The 15,269-nt window shown below is 38.7% G+C and overlaps 1 long non-coding RNA gene across 1 annotated transcript; it reads right to left on the minus strand.

Moving 5' to 3' along the window:
• Positions 1-392: 392 nt before the first annotated feature.
• On the minus strand, positions 393-9,821 carry LOC103094548 (uncharacterized). Its single transcript, XR_464500.2, has 4 exons — positions 9,718-9,821; positions 7,261-7,353; positions 786-821; positions 393-496 (listed from the first exon to the last, which is right to left on the minus strand). It is a non-coding gene; the product is annotated as an uncharacterized LOC103094548 (long non-coding RNA).
• Positions 9,822-15,269: the final 5,448 nt, after the last annotated feature.

A 15,269-nucleotide genomic window follows, 5' to 3' on the forward strand; every position in this document is an offset into this window, starting at 1 on the left:
TTTACTCATTGGGGGAAGGGCAAATGACAAGAAATTATCTGAATAATAAAATATAAGAAAAAATCTGTCAAAATGAGTTCTATGCATAATTGAAAAATGAGTTCTATGCATAATTGAAAAAAATTAATTTAAGAAAAAGAATGAATCAGACAATCAACAAAGATCCTAAGGATCTAAGCTTCCAGTGGAAAGTTATTTTCTGTTTAAGATTGAGTATACCCTAAAGCAAGTATCTTTATTCACCAAGAATGAAACATTGTTTTTCTTGGGGGAAAAAAACCTACAAAATTTCACAGATACCAAAGTAACCCTTAAGCTATCTATTTTTTTATTCCTCACTTTCACCACACAATCACATGGATGATTTAAAAATTGGGGGGGAAATAACTCACCTTTGCCTTTTGGATTTCTTTGGATCTTCTGAAGATGGAGTCTGGGAACAGTTATCAAACCCTTCTGAGAGTTCATCAATGGGGTCTCCACTATCTTTAGAATTCTGAAATGAAAAAGGTATATCAAGTATAAATGTCCTTCTCTAACACAGCAAAGAAATAATTAAATTCCCATAGCAAATCTGTTGTTATTCATCATGTATTCTAGATGTTTTTCCTAGTGAAGATGCTGAAATAGATATTAACACATAGCTGTCTCTATTTTTTTTTCTTTTCTCTTACATTTTATTTATTTGATATAAAAGTATCACAATTAGATGTAAGGCAAAGTGCACTATCCCATAATCCCAGCCAGACGAATTCAATAGAGAAACAAAGCACTGTAATTTTTACCTTGGGATCCTTGGCGGGTGGCTTTACTGGTTTACCCTTAAAAACAAGACAAATTGCTCATCAAATACATTTTCACAAATGTTCAAATTAGAAAACAGTCAATAACTGAAGTACATAAAAAACAAAATGAGAAAAATACTTAACAGTTGGAGAGTATAACCCCCCAAATCCTTAAATAGTAAATTTACCCTGAAAACATGGATCCAGACTGAAAATAATTCATTCTTGGACTTCCGGTCAAGATGGTGGTGTAGAAGCAGCGAAAGTTCAGACCTCCGAAACCCTTCCCTACCGATCGCAAACAAAGTGCTCCTAGGCCACCGAAATTCAAGCGAAACAACAGGATAGACCTGGGGAAACCTCCTCCTGGACCTGGATCAAAAGGTACCACACCCCAAAAGCCAGAACCCTAGATCACTTAGATCTAAGGGGTAGACAGAAAGAAGGTCCCAGGACCCATCCCCCCCAACCCAGAGTGCTGAGCCCAAGGCAGCAGCGGGAACCTCAGGGCTCTGAGGACTCACCTTGAAAGCAACCCGAGCCAGTCTCCGGAGCACCCAACACAGACGGCAGGGAAGCATAGAGAGAAGGGGGAAGCCTGTGGCCCCCTGGCTGGGTTCTTCCCTCTGGGTCTCGGGGGAGGTCCCAGCTTTGGGGCACCAGCTGAGCCCAATCCCATCGGGAGCCCTCAGAGCTACTGAAAGGACAGAGGGCTCAGGGCTGGCAAAGGGGTGGCTCCGAAGAGCCTACCTTGAAAGTAACCTGGGCCAGTTTCTGGGCACTCAACACAGACTGAGGAAGAGGAGGTTGCTGCTTTTCTCTTTCTTCTTTTTTTTTGGCTCCGGGATCATTAGGCCCATACCACCTGAACCTAATCCCATCAGGAGCCATCAGAGTCCAGGCAAGCCACTACCCCTCCCCCCTTAGAGAGCAGGGTCTTCTGAAAGAACCAGCTGAACCTAATCCCATCAGGAGCCCTCAGAGCTACTGAAAGGACAGAAAACTCAGGGCTGGCAAAGGGGTTGCTCCAAAGAGCTTTCCTTGAAAGTAACTCGGCCAGTTTCTGGGCACTCAACACAGACTGTGGAAGAGGAGGTGGCTGCTTTTTTTTTTCCTTCCCTTTTTTGGCTCTGGGATCACTTGGCCCACACTACCTGAACCTAATCCCATAGGAGCCATTAGAGTCCAGGCAAGCCACTACCCCTCCCCCCTTAGAGAGCAGGGTCTTCTGAAAGAACCAGCTGAACCTAATCCCATCAGGAGCCCTCAGAGCTACTGAAAGGACAGAAAACTCAGGGCTGGCAAAGGGGTTGCTCCAAAGAGCTTTCCTTGAAAGTAACTCGGCCAGTTTCTGGGCACTCAACACAGACTGTGGAAGAGGAGGTGGCTGCTTTTTTTTTCCTTCCCTTTTTTGGCTCTGGGATCTTTCGGCCCACACCACCTGAACCTAATCTCATCAGGAGCCCTCAGAGTCCTGGCAAGCCACAACCCCTCCCCCCTTAGAGAGCTGGGTCTTCTGAAAAAACAGAAACCTAGAGGCAAAGTCAAGATGGCAGCCTAGAAGGAGCATAGACCTGGCAGCCTGGCCAGAGCTTTAGAGATCCTCCATATCTGCTCTAGCGGTCCAGGAAGTTTAAAACTCAGAATAAACCCAGCCCAAATAAGCTGAACTCAATCCCATCAAAAGTCTCCAGAACACAGGGAAGCCCAGGCTCCCCATCCATCCTCACTGACTGCTGAACTTTAAGCCAATCAAAAGCCTCCAGAGGACAGGAAAGCTCAAACCCCCAACAACCCTCCCTCAGAGATTACACCAAGAGATCCTCTGTTAAAGCTCCAAGAGGGGAGACTGATAGAAGTCCCTAAAAAACAAAAAATGAGAGGAACAAGAGCACACACAAATACAGGGAGGAAAGAAGGGGTGAATTTGAACAAACAACAGAAACAGAAGAAAGAAACTACAATAGACAGCTACTACTCACCAAATGGAACAGAGGGGGAGAGATCAGCAAACGATAAACCAGAAATCCCAGCGAATTGGATACAGGCTGTGGAAGAACTCAAAACACAACTAAGAGAGGCTGAAGACAATTGGGAAAAGAACTTAAAAATTAAGATAAGTCATCTGGAAACAGAGGCACTTGAATTAAAACAAGAAAATAGTGTCCTGAAAGCCAAAATCATCCAGCTGGAAAATGAGGCAAAGGAGATGAAAGATGAGGCAAAGGAGATGAAAGATGAGGCAAAGGAGATGAAAGACAATCTTCAAAGAAACTCAGACCAGAAGGAAAAAGACGACCAAAAAGCCAAAGATGAAATCCAATCTTTAAGAACCCGAGTAAAACAACTAGAATCAAGTGACCTCACAAGGCAGCAGGACACTATAAAACAAAACAAAAAGAATGAAAAAATTGAGGAAAATGTGAAGCATCTCATTCACAAAACAGACGATTTAGAAAATCGTTCAAGAAGAGACAATTTAAGAATAATTGGACTACCAGAAGACCACGACAAAAGAAAAAGCCTGGACATAATACTAGAGGAAATTATCCAGGAAAACTGTCCCGAAATCCTAGAACAAGAGGGGAAAGTGGAGATTGAAAGAATCCACAGATCACCCCCTGTTTTTAATCCCCAACTGACAACACCAAGAAATGTTATAGCCAAATTCAAAAACAATCAGATAAAAGAACAGGTATTACAAGCTGTCAAAAGGAAACCATTCAGATACCATAGAAACATGGTGAGGATAACACAGGATCTGTCTGCATCCACACTGAAGGACCGAAAGGCATGGAATATGATATTCCGGAAAGCAAGGGAACTAGGCCTACAGCCAAGAATAAAATACCCATCAAAACTGACTATATTCTTACAGGGGAAAGTATGGACATTTAACACAACAGAGGAATTCCAAGCATTCATAAATAAAAGACCAAACCTGAACAGAAAATTCGAAGTCCAACCACAGAATTCAAGAGAATCATCAAAAGGTAATTAAAAAAGAGGGGAAAAACAACAACAACAACAAAGGTTTTTTTTAAGAGACTCAATAAGTTAAAATGATATGTATCCCTATAAGAAAAGAGGTCATTGGCAACTCTTAAAAACTGTTGCTATCACCTAAGCAGCTAGAAGAACTACACTCAGAGGGAACAGTGACAAACTGTATAGGATGAAAGGACAAGACATAAATAGGTATATAGAGATATGCATGCATAAATACATATACATGTGTATGTATATATACAAATATACATGACTAAAGCTAAAAAAGAAAAGAGGTTATGACTAAAAGAAATGGGAAAAGAAACAAATGGGGGTAAATTTATATGTCACAAAGAAGCTCATGGCGGGAGGGGGGAGAACATCGATACACTGGAAGGGTAAAGAGGTTGGAGACAGGAAATATTCAACTCTTACGTACTTTGAACCTGACCCAAAGAGGGAAGAACAATCCAATCCATTGGGGAAGAGAATAGATTTGCGCCCTATAGGGGAGTAGAAGGATAAAAAGCAGACTGGTGGGGAGGGAAGCAGTACAAGGGAGGGAGAGGGTGGGGGGGGAATTTTTAAAAAGACTACAAGTGAAAATAAGGGAGGGAATAAGAAGGGAGGGGGGTAGAAAGGGAAATACAAGGGGGACTGATTTAAAGTAAATCACTGTACTAAAAGGTAGAGCTGAAGAAGAAAGGTTAGAATTAGGGAAGGATATCAAAATGCCAGGGAGTCCACAAGTGACAGTCATAACATTGAACGTGAATGCGATGAACTCACCCATAAAACGTAAACGAATAGAAGAATGGATTAGAATCCAAAACCCTACCATATGTTGTCTCCAAGAAACACACATGAGGCGGGTAGACACCCACAAGGTCAGAATTAAAGGATGGAGTAAGACCTTCTGGGCCTCAAGTAACAGAAGGAAGGCAGGAGTGGCAATCATGATATCTGATAAAGCCAAAGCAAAAATAGACCTGATCAAAAGGGATAGGGAAGGTTATTATATTTTGTTAAAAGGGACTTTAGATAATGAGGAAATATCACTAATCAACATATATGCACCAAATAATATAGCACCCAAATTTCTAATGGAGAAACTAGGAGAATTGAAGGAAGAAATAGACAGTTAAACCATATTAGTGGGAGACTTGAACCAACCATTATCAAATTTAGATAAATCAAATCAAAAAATAAATAAGAAAGAGGTAAAAGAAGTGAACGAAATCTTAGAAAAATTAGAATTAATAGACATATGGAGAAAAATAAATAGGGATAAAAAGGAATATACCTTCTTCTCAGCACCACATGGCACATTCACAAAGATTGATCATACATTAGGTCACAGAAACATGGCACACAAATGCAGAAAAGCAGAAATAATAAATGCAGCCTTTTCAGACCACAAGGCAATAAAAATAACGATCAGTAATGGTACATGGAAAACCAAATCAAAAACTAATTGGAAACTAAACAATATGATACTCCAAAATCGTTTAGTTAGAGAAGAAATCATAGAAACAATAATTTCATCGAGGAAAATGACAATGGCGAGACATCCTTTCAAGCCTTTTGGGATGCAGCCAAAGCAGTAATCAGAGGTAAATTCATATCCCTGAGTGCATATATTAACAAACTAGGGAGAGCAGAGATCAATCAATTGGAAATGCAAATAAAAAAACTTGAAAGTGACCAAATTAAAAACCCCCAGCAGAAAACCAAACTAGAAATCCTAAAAATTAAGGGAGAAATTAATAAAATTGAAAGTGATAGAACTATTGATTTAATAAATAAGACAAGAAGCTGGTACTTTGAAAAAACAAACAAAATAGACAAAGTACTGGTCAATCTAATTAAAAAAAGGAAGGAAGGAAAGCAAATCAACAGCATCAAAGATGAAAAGGGGGACATCACCTCTGAGGAAGAGGAAATTAAGGCAATCATTAGAAATTACTTTGCCCAATTATATGGCAATAAATATACCAATTTAAGTGATATGGATGAATATATACAAAAATACAAACTGCCTAGACTAACAGAAGAGGAAATAGAATTCTTAAATAATCCCATATCAGAAAATGAAATCCACCAAGCCATCAAAGAACTTCCTAAGAAAATAATTCATTCTTCTACTTCCTACTCTTTCTGCCATCCATGTTGAATATGAAAACATTAAGGTAATTACCAACTTAAAAAAATTATTTTTATGTTTAATTAAGGTAAATCACTGATATACCTAAAGGGAGTAAGAAAAATGTTCCTAGGATTAAAAAATGAAATTTCTTATTTTGTCTCCTTTGGCAAATCTGAATGTGAGTTTTTATAATTCCATAAATGAGCCAAATAACGAAAAAATAACAAAAATCACAACCAGAGACTTGAAAAATATGGGTTTACAAGGCCTGGGAGCCAGTGTGATAAATAATAGGTATGTTAAATACTGTATAAACAAGGCCATGGTGGCATGGCAAGTACATTGTCACTTTTTTTTTTTGCCAGAATACCAGCAATGGCCGCACGGGGGCGAAAAAGAGCACATTTTCCAGCTAAAAATGTTTCCAGAGAAAGACTGAACACTTGTTTGAGTATTACAAAGCCTAACAGGATATTCTGGCTCTGACACCAGTTCTATTTGTTTCACTGGGTCTCAAATGCGTAGCATATGGGTGTCGTTTTGTATTTGCCCATCTTGGTAATCTGTCTCAAAGAGTGATTTTCTAATGAAGTCTCAAGAATAGGCCATTCAGAGGCTGGGAGGCAAGTCAGTCTGGCCCAAAGTCAGGAAAGACTAGGTCAGAAACTCTGTTGTCTTCATCTGAACCAAAAGTCTAGCATTTTTGCTTTTTCAATGAATATGCATCTAGATAGGAACTGGACAGGTCCTCTGATTTTTTAATCCTATTTTATCTTCCATTCTTTTTCTTGCAGCTTTAACTTTGGATAATGAATCAGAGTGTCTGTTCCCATATCTTCTTTTAGGTCTTTGAAATCAGAATTTCTTTCTCTCTTCATTCGTTCCCTCTCCCCACTTTTTTTGGACTAGAATTGTGACTTATTTGATTTAAGGAGTTCTTAATGAGGAAACTTCTCCTGCCAGTTCAGACCTGCAACTTTCACTATTGTGCAATAGTCTCACCCAGTTGACAATTGAAGGGACTTACCCTTGACAGTCAATATATATCTGAGGCAAGACTTGAACCCAGACTTTTCCTGATCAAGAGGCCAGTTCCCTCCCTACTCTTCACAATATCTCCATTTTCACATTACAACTTGATTAAGTCTGACTGATAGGCTAATTAGTATGGCAGACATCTTTTTCAAGAATAGAAACAGAAATAACACCTTAAATAGGTACATACATTTTTAAAAAGCACTTTCCACATTTCTCTTGAACTTTAGTTGAAAAATACAAAAATTATACCCTAAAGTAAAAATGTATTATCCTATATTCTGGGGGCCAAGAGGGACCACTTACATCCTTGTCATTATCAAGAAGATGCCTGGATTCAGGAGGGATGGTGTCATCTCATTTTCCTAGCTTATCTCGATGTTCAGCTTTAGCTTTTTCCTAGAAATATTGAGCAAACAATCATAATCAATATTTGTTTGTTTTTTTCATGGAGTACAGCCTGAGTTTCCAAGCATTTATTGCATTTTGGTAAATTGGGGACAAGTGGTTTGTTTCCAATTGTTTTAAGCTACTAAAGACAATATATTCAATCTAACATGAAAAAATGAGTTATCTTTAGCTATGGATTTTCCATTTGCATTTGAAAATAATTTTAACATATCTACAATATCCCCTATAAACATACTCAACCAGTAGTCATTCAGTCTCTGTTTTAAGACTTCTAAGAGGGGGAATGCACCACCTCTAAAGGCAAGCTATTCCATTTCTGGATACTTTTAGGTTTGTTTGTTGTTGTTTTTTTTTTTGAGAAATTTTTATTTAATTAGTTAATTTAGAATATTTTTCCATGTTTACAAGATTCATGTTCTTTCCCTCCCCTCCTTCAAACCCCCTCCTGTAGCTGACACACAATTTCATTGGCTTTTACTTGTGTACTTTGTCTTGTACCAAGAACTATTCCATATTGTTGATATTTGCATTAGGGTAATCATTTAGAGTCTACATCCAGTCATATCCCTGTCAACCCTTGTGATCAAGCAATTGTTTTTCTTCCATGCTTCTACTCTCTGTGTACTTTTAAATAGCTTTTCCTGACATTAAGTCTTAATTTGCCTCTTAGAGACTTCCCTCCATTGTTTCTCTTTCTGCACTCTGGAGCCAAGGGTAATGAATCTTATCCCTTCTTCCCATAACAGCCCTCTAAATAAATTAAAACAGCCATCAGCTCTCTATCCACCTTTGGAGTCATCTTTTCTTCAGGCTAACTATGTCCAACTCCTTTAAATAATTCTCCTAGCCCCTCCGTAGACTCTCTCCAGCTTATCAACTTCTTTTTTTTAGAACCTACCAGCCAGAACCAAATATATTACTTCAAATGAGGCCAGATTCTAGGAAAATCATCACCTTGCTGTTCCTTGGAGCTAAGTTCCTCTTAAGGGAGTACAAAATTGCATTAGGCTTGTTTGGCTGCCCTATCCAATTCATATGGTGTTTCCAGTCTACTGACACCTTCAGATCCTTTTCAAAACAATTTTTTTTTCTATCCAGACCTCAGCCTTCTTATATTTGTATAGCTGATTTCTGTACTCCATTGCAAGCCTTTTCATTTATCCCTGATGAGATTCAGGGATATGTTGTAGACTGGCAATACATTTTTTGTATTGTCATTAAATGTGTTAGGAGATAATGAAATAAGCATTTAGAAAATACCTAGTACGTGCCAGGTACTGTGCTAAACACTTTACCAATGTCATCTCATTTAATGGTAGCTGTCTTTCCCAGATTTGGGTCATCTGAAAATCTGATGTACCTACTCATCATGACCTTATGCAATTATCTAAACTATTGAGCACAGGGTCAACCAAATTCAGATCCTTGGGGCACTTCACTGGAGCGTGCCTTTCAAAGGCACCAAACAAGTTCTCTTTTGAGTTTAGTCTTAAGACTGTTCTGGATATATAAAATTTCATTATTATTTAATCTATTTCTCTCAATCCCTTTCACAAAAATAGTAAGGGATACTTTATCATAGGCCTTTCTAAAATCTAGGTAACCTATATACTCAGCATTCTCATCATGAGTAAAATAATCTTGTTAGAAAAGGTAATGGTTTTTTTTTCCTTGTATGATTTGTTTTTGATGAAGTCATGGTAACTCATTGTAATGATCACTGCTTGTTTTGTTGTTGTTGTTGTTGTTGTTGTTGTTGTTGTTTTTAACCCTTACCTTCCATCTTGGAGTCAATACTGTATATTGGCTCCAAGGCAGAAGAGTGGTAAGGGCTAGGCAATGGGGGTCAAGTGACTTGCCCAGGGTCACACAGTTAGGAAGTGGCTGAGACCAGATTTGAACCTAGGACCTCCCATCTCTAGGCTTGGTTCTCAATCCACTGAGCTACCCAGCTGCCCCCAATCACTGCTTGTTTTTGTTCATCATCTGTCTCTTTAATAATATGTTTGAGAATTTGGCCATGAAGTTCACCATACTCAGTTCGCTTTAACAAAATATCTCCACTATAATATATCTGGCACCATTGACAGATAAAATGAATAAAAGCAATTGTCAACAGAGTATTTATTTAATAATGACATGTTAACATATACCCCTATAATAAGGAGACACGTTTTAAGTGCTTGAATCTGATGAAATAAAATTTTACTATTTTATTTCTTGTATGAAAAAAAAGATCTCTAGACAAAATAAATAACTATACCTTGTACATTTCAGTAAATCTTTGTCCATTTTTGGAGAAAGGATAAATGTTACATCAAATTATGTGTCTTGTTATTCTTTTTTTCTTACCTTTACTTTATCCTCCATTGGTTTGTTGTCATCAGGGTCTGGTTTTCTTTCCCCAAGGGTTTTAGAGAGTTCATCGAACTCATCAAACCCCTCATCTTTTTTGCTAAAGAATGAAAACAGAAATTAGAAAAAAAAAAACCTCCATATTAACTATAAATACACTATGGACAGGTAGCCTCACCCAGAAGTGCTGAATGTTTTTCCATAAACAAGTCTATTTATCTTCAAAGTAAACAACTAAGTGGTTCTGTGGATAGAGCCCTAGACTTATTTTTCTGAGTTAAAACCCAGCTTCAGACACTTATTAGCTGTGTAACCCTGGGCAAGTCACTGAATCTCCTTTTGTCTCAGTTTCCTCTATTATAAAATGGGAATGATAACAGCACCTATGTTGTAGGGCTAAGGATCAAATGAGATATTATTTGTGAAGCACAGCACAGTGTCTGGTAACTATTATCTTTCTCCTCCCTCTTCCCTCATCCTAACCAGACACTTGGCTATGGTGGGACCCAGTAACAGAGGAGCAAGAAGAGATGTAAAAACATGTGTTGCTGCTGACAATGGACAACAGTACCCCGATGGTCTCCCTTGGGGAGGTAGGCACCTTGTAGGCGCCTATCATTAATATCTTTCTTTCCAAAATGTTCCCAAATCATATTGGAAGAGTGTGACATCACAATCCATTAAATAAAGCTTATACACTTCCCAACTGTGTGACCCTGGGCAAGTCACTTCACCCCCATTGCCTAGCCCTTACCACTCTTCTGCCTTGGAACCAATACACAGTATTGATTCTAAGATAGAAGGTAAGAGTTTAAAAAAATGAAGCTTATAGGACATCCAGTTGTGAAAACTGTGCTCATTTTATTGCAGAATGTAAAAGGTGATTATAAAGATAGATATGAAACACCTTCAGTAATTTCACCTCTTCCAAAATTCAAATTGACAAACATTTATTACAAGTCTACAAGGCACTGTTCTATGTGCTAGGGAGATGGACAAAATGAACCTTTGCCACCCTCAGGGAACTGGAGATCTAACATGTAAATAGTAAATACGCGATTGTTTTCAAAGGCAGAGGGCACTAACAACTAGGGAGGAATTAGGATGGATTCTAAGTAGGAAACAGGAGGAAGTAGGGAAGCATCTAAGGGGCAGAGGATGAGAGTGAGAACACTGTGGCATGCCATTGAGTCTGAAGATGAATGCCATTTGGTGGAATTTATTTAGCTAGGTTGGCTGAATACAGAGTGCATGGAGGGGAGTAACATTCAGTAGAGTTTAGAGAGGTAGGTGGGACCTCATGGTCTGTATCCCAAAGAGATCAACGATAGGGGGAAAAAACTTACAAAAATCTTTATAGCAGCTCTTTTTGTATTGTCAAAGCACTACAGGGAGGGATGCCTGTCTGTTGGGGAATGGCTGAACAAGTTGTGGTATATGATTTTAGTGGAATACTATTGAGCTACAAGAAATGATGAACAAGATGATCACAAAAAACTTGGAAAGACTTATATGAAGTGATGCAAATTGAAGTGAGAAGAAGCAGGAGACTGTTGTACAGAATTAATAGCAATAAATATGATGATCGAATGTGAATAAATTCACTATTATCAATAGCAATGCAAAGATCTGAGATAACTCCAAGGGATTTATGACAAAAAAAGCTCTCCACTGCTTGGAATGGATGGAGTCTGAATGTAGATTGAAGCATGCCACTTTTTACTTTATGTTTTCCATCAGTTCTTCTCTAGTGTAAAGGCTATGTGCCTTCACTCACAATATGATGAACTTATTGTAAAATAACACATGTACAGCCTATATTACCTGCTGTCTTGGAGAAGAGGGAGGGTTGGTAGGAAGGGAGAGAATATGGATCACAAAATATCAGAAAACGATTATTGAAAGTTGTAATGTAATCTAGAAAAAATTTTAAGGAAAAAAGATACAGGAGTGGGAGCTAAATCACATAGGGCCATAAATTTCAAGCTGGGTTGTTATATTTTATCCTAAAGGCGATAGGGAACCACTAATTTGGAGCAGTTGAGTGACTGTCCTTTGAGAAGATTTTGGAAACTATGTGGATGATATATGAGAAATGGGGAAGACAAAGAAGGAGAGACCAAGTAGAAGACAATTGTAATAGTCTCAGTAAAGGTGTTGAAGGCCTAAACATAGTGGTAGCTGCACAAATTGAGAGGAGGCAGGTGAGATTTTTATGGAGGTTGTATTGGCAGGACTTGGCAACTGACTGGAATTGAGGGAGGACAGAGAAGGGACAGTCAAGGAAGCCTTCTAAGATGACTCCACTGTTGTGATCTTGGGAAGATGGCAGTGCATGAAGTGGAAATGGGAAAGTCTAGCTGGGGGCAGGTTTGGACTTGGTGATTTTGAGATGCCCCTGGGACAGCTAAGGTAGAGGTGAAAAGGAGATGGTGCAGAGGTGCTGGTGCAGGATTGAAATCCAGAAGAGAAATCGAGCCAGTAAAAGTAGACTTGGGAGTTATATTCCTAAATTGAACTGATATTGGTATTAGATACACAATTTCTCAGCCCACCCTGAGGTCTGATTTTAAAGGAAACAGTTTAATCTGTTGTTGTCTCTCCCATTAGACTATTAGATGCTTGAGAGCAGGGACTGTCTTTTTTTTGGTCTTTTTTTGTATAGTTAAGTTTTAAAGGATAACATCCCTAGAAAACAGTGTGAAAGTAAAAAAATTCAAATGTCAATACATAGAACCTATGGGAAATAAAAACTTTGGTTACCTTGACCACCAAAACCCATAAATTTTTGCTAGAGATTCCTGAAGAGACACTTTTCTACAAATACTTCTTTACAGTAAAACCTCTATAATGAAGGGGTTGGACACAATACCTCTAAGTGCCCTTCCCTCTCTTACCCCAAATATAGAATTATCATTTATACTTTTAGGCTGTTATAGTGAAATCACTTTTGAAGACTGATATAATATTAATTTATGGTCGCCAAGGAATTCACTTATGACATTCCTAAATGAAACACAAGTCAGAATGGAGTTGTGGTGGTTTAATTACAACGGTAGTAAAAGAGAAGGAGATGGAGAGAAGGAGAGAGGGAGGAAAGGAAAAAGGTTAACTCAACCTTCTGGCAGAGTCAGAGGGAGTTTAGGCCCGAAGGCCAAGGTAGAAAGGAGAATCAGTCCTTGACTCATGTGACCAATCTGAAGGAAAGCTGTCTGTGGGCCTCCTCTCTGCTCAACTTCTAGCATGAACTGGCACCTCACTCTATTCCCAGGAAGTGAGCGAACTCCAGAGGATGCTCTCTACATCACTTCCTCTGCCTCACAAATGCCAATGGTGGCTCAAGCTTTGCTTAGGACAGCCCAGGTGGGCAGTTAGTTATTTCTGATTTGTCATTGACTAGCACATGCCTGTGTAGTGTGGGTGTGCACAATTTTGGGTGCTAGACCAAGCAAGATGGAGATTTTAAAAATCACAAGGCCACATCAAAAAGAAAAGAAATATAGGTGACATCACTTTTTTACCTTTCCAGGAAAAGCAACAGACACTGGAAGAAATTGGTAAAATGCATTATCTAGGAAATAAAAGCATAGAAAAGTTGAAAAATTCTTTCTGCACTACCTAGAACAGAATATGTATGATATTACTTATGAGACTTAATGATAACAGAAGATCTCTGCCATCTTAATAAATGAAGCCTTGACAATCCAAAATTGGTAGGCAGTTGATCTTTTAAACACATTAAACACATTCTTATTCCCTCCTTAAGAAGGATTTTTGTTGAGGAAAGATTCATGTAGTACTTACTGAAGCATCTTGTGGACTTGTAGAGCCTGTTGGGGGAGCTAGTATGGAGTCAGCCATCACAGTGGCCTGAGTAGAATGTTTTTTGTCTTTGAGTTTCTAAAAGAAGCCAAACGTAAGTCAAAAGTTTACTGCCAAAGGAATCAGCTATGAGAAATTTAAAAGCTGAAGGAGAAAATGATTTTTATCATATCACTGAACTTATTCAATAAGTAGCCAAGTTCTGATATTTCTAAGGGCTCCATGATATTTTATCCCTCTCCATCTAGACCCTCATCTCTTCTCACTTAGGTTACTGAAATCGCTTCCTGATTGGTCTCCATGCTTTAAGTCTCTTCCTATCTTCAATCCACTCTCCAAAAGGTTGCCAAAATAATATTCCTAAAGTCTAAGCCTAATCATGTTACTCTCCAACTCCATAAACCTCAGTGGCTACCTACTGTAAAAGTTCCTTTGTTAGGCATTAAAAACCGTTTACAAATTGGCTCCAGTATAGACTCCTTCCCATTCTAGCCAAACTGGCCCTCCTGATTTCTCAGATAAGGTTGCATGCTTTAGGCTGTGAACACCAACACCCTTCAACTCCCATCTCATGCTGGTTTACCTGCTAATCTCCTAATCTCTAGTTTCTGCCTACAAAAGGTCTTTTCTGATTCTCCAAATGGTAAATGATCCCTTCCCTTACTCCCACCTATCCTGTATTTTACATATAGTTTCATGTATACATGCTATTTTCTCTGACAGCTCATAAGCTCTTTTATCACAGGGGCTGTCTGGTTTTCATTTTTGTATGCCTGCTGTTTAATACAGTTTGTAGCAGCAGAGAAGTCAATAGTTGCTTGTTGATTGGTGGTCAGAATAATGAATAATGCCAGTAATATACAGACCTTGCCTTGAAGAAACAGATTAATATCATGAGAACTTGCCCTCCAGATTAATCTCAAATGGGCCCCATATCCCAAGTACTAAGAATGACATATCCTTATGTTTTACAAGCATATGTTATATCAGGTTTCACAAGGATATGTTATCCCAGGACTTCAGGTTTCACAAAGATAAATTGTCTCAGGGGTCACTGACCTGACCTAGGTTCTCATGACCATATGTTGAACATCTGTGTACCAAAGACTAAGACTGATGTGTCCTTCCTTTTGGTGCCTAAGTGTTAAGACCACCCCCTTTCCTTACTGCCCCTATAGAAACCTCCTCTAGATAAGGCTCAGGGTCTCACTTCTTGTGAAGACCCAGGCTATAGCTTGTATTAAAGTAACTCCTGCATATTGCATTACCGTGTGCGTGTCCTCCTTGGAATCAGAACCAAAACCGGACATTACAGCCTCACATAAAAGGCATCCTATTTCCTGTGGTATCTAAATTTGAACTATAGGATATATGGCTCTGTGATGTGGGTCTGTTTTTTTTTTTTTACATGGATTAGGATTAGGAGAAAGAAATAGAATAAGATGACCGTGCTATTTACTGAATTTACTTTATTTAGGAGGTTGTGAAAATTATTCTTTGATTCCTGAGAATCAGACATTACTAACAATATTAACAACAGTTATGTTCCCATGGCCCATAATATTCATGCTTGTCTTACCTAGTTTTTTTTTTTTTAGTTTTTAAAACATTATTTTATTTGGTCATTTTCATACATTATTCGTTGGAAGAAGATCATTTTCTTTTCCTAACCCCCCCCCCCCTGCCACCCCTCCCGTAGCCTGGGTATCACATGTGTCCTTGCTCTG

Source organism: Monodelphis domestica, chromosome 3, assembly GCF_027887165.1.
Source record: "Monodelphis domestica isolate mMonDom1 chromosome 3, mMonDom1.pri, whole genome shotgun sequence".
Lineage (NCBI taxonomy): Eukaryota > Metazoa > Chordata > Mammalia > Didelphimorphia > Didelphidae > Monodelphis > Monodelphis domestica.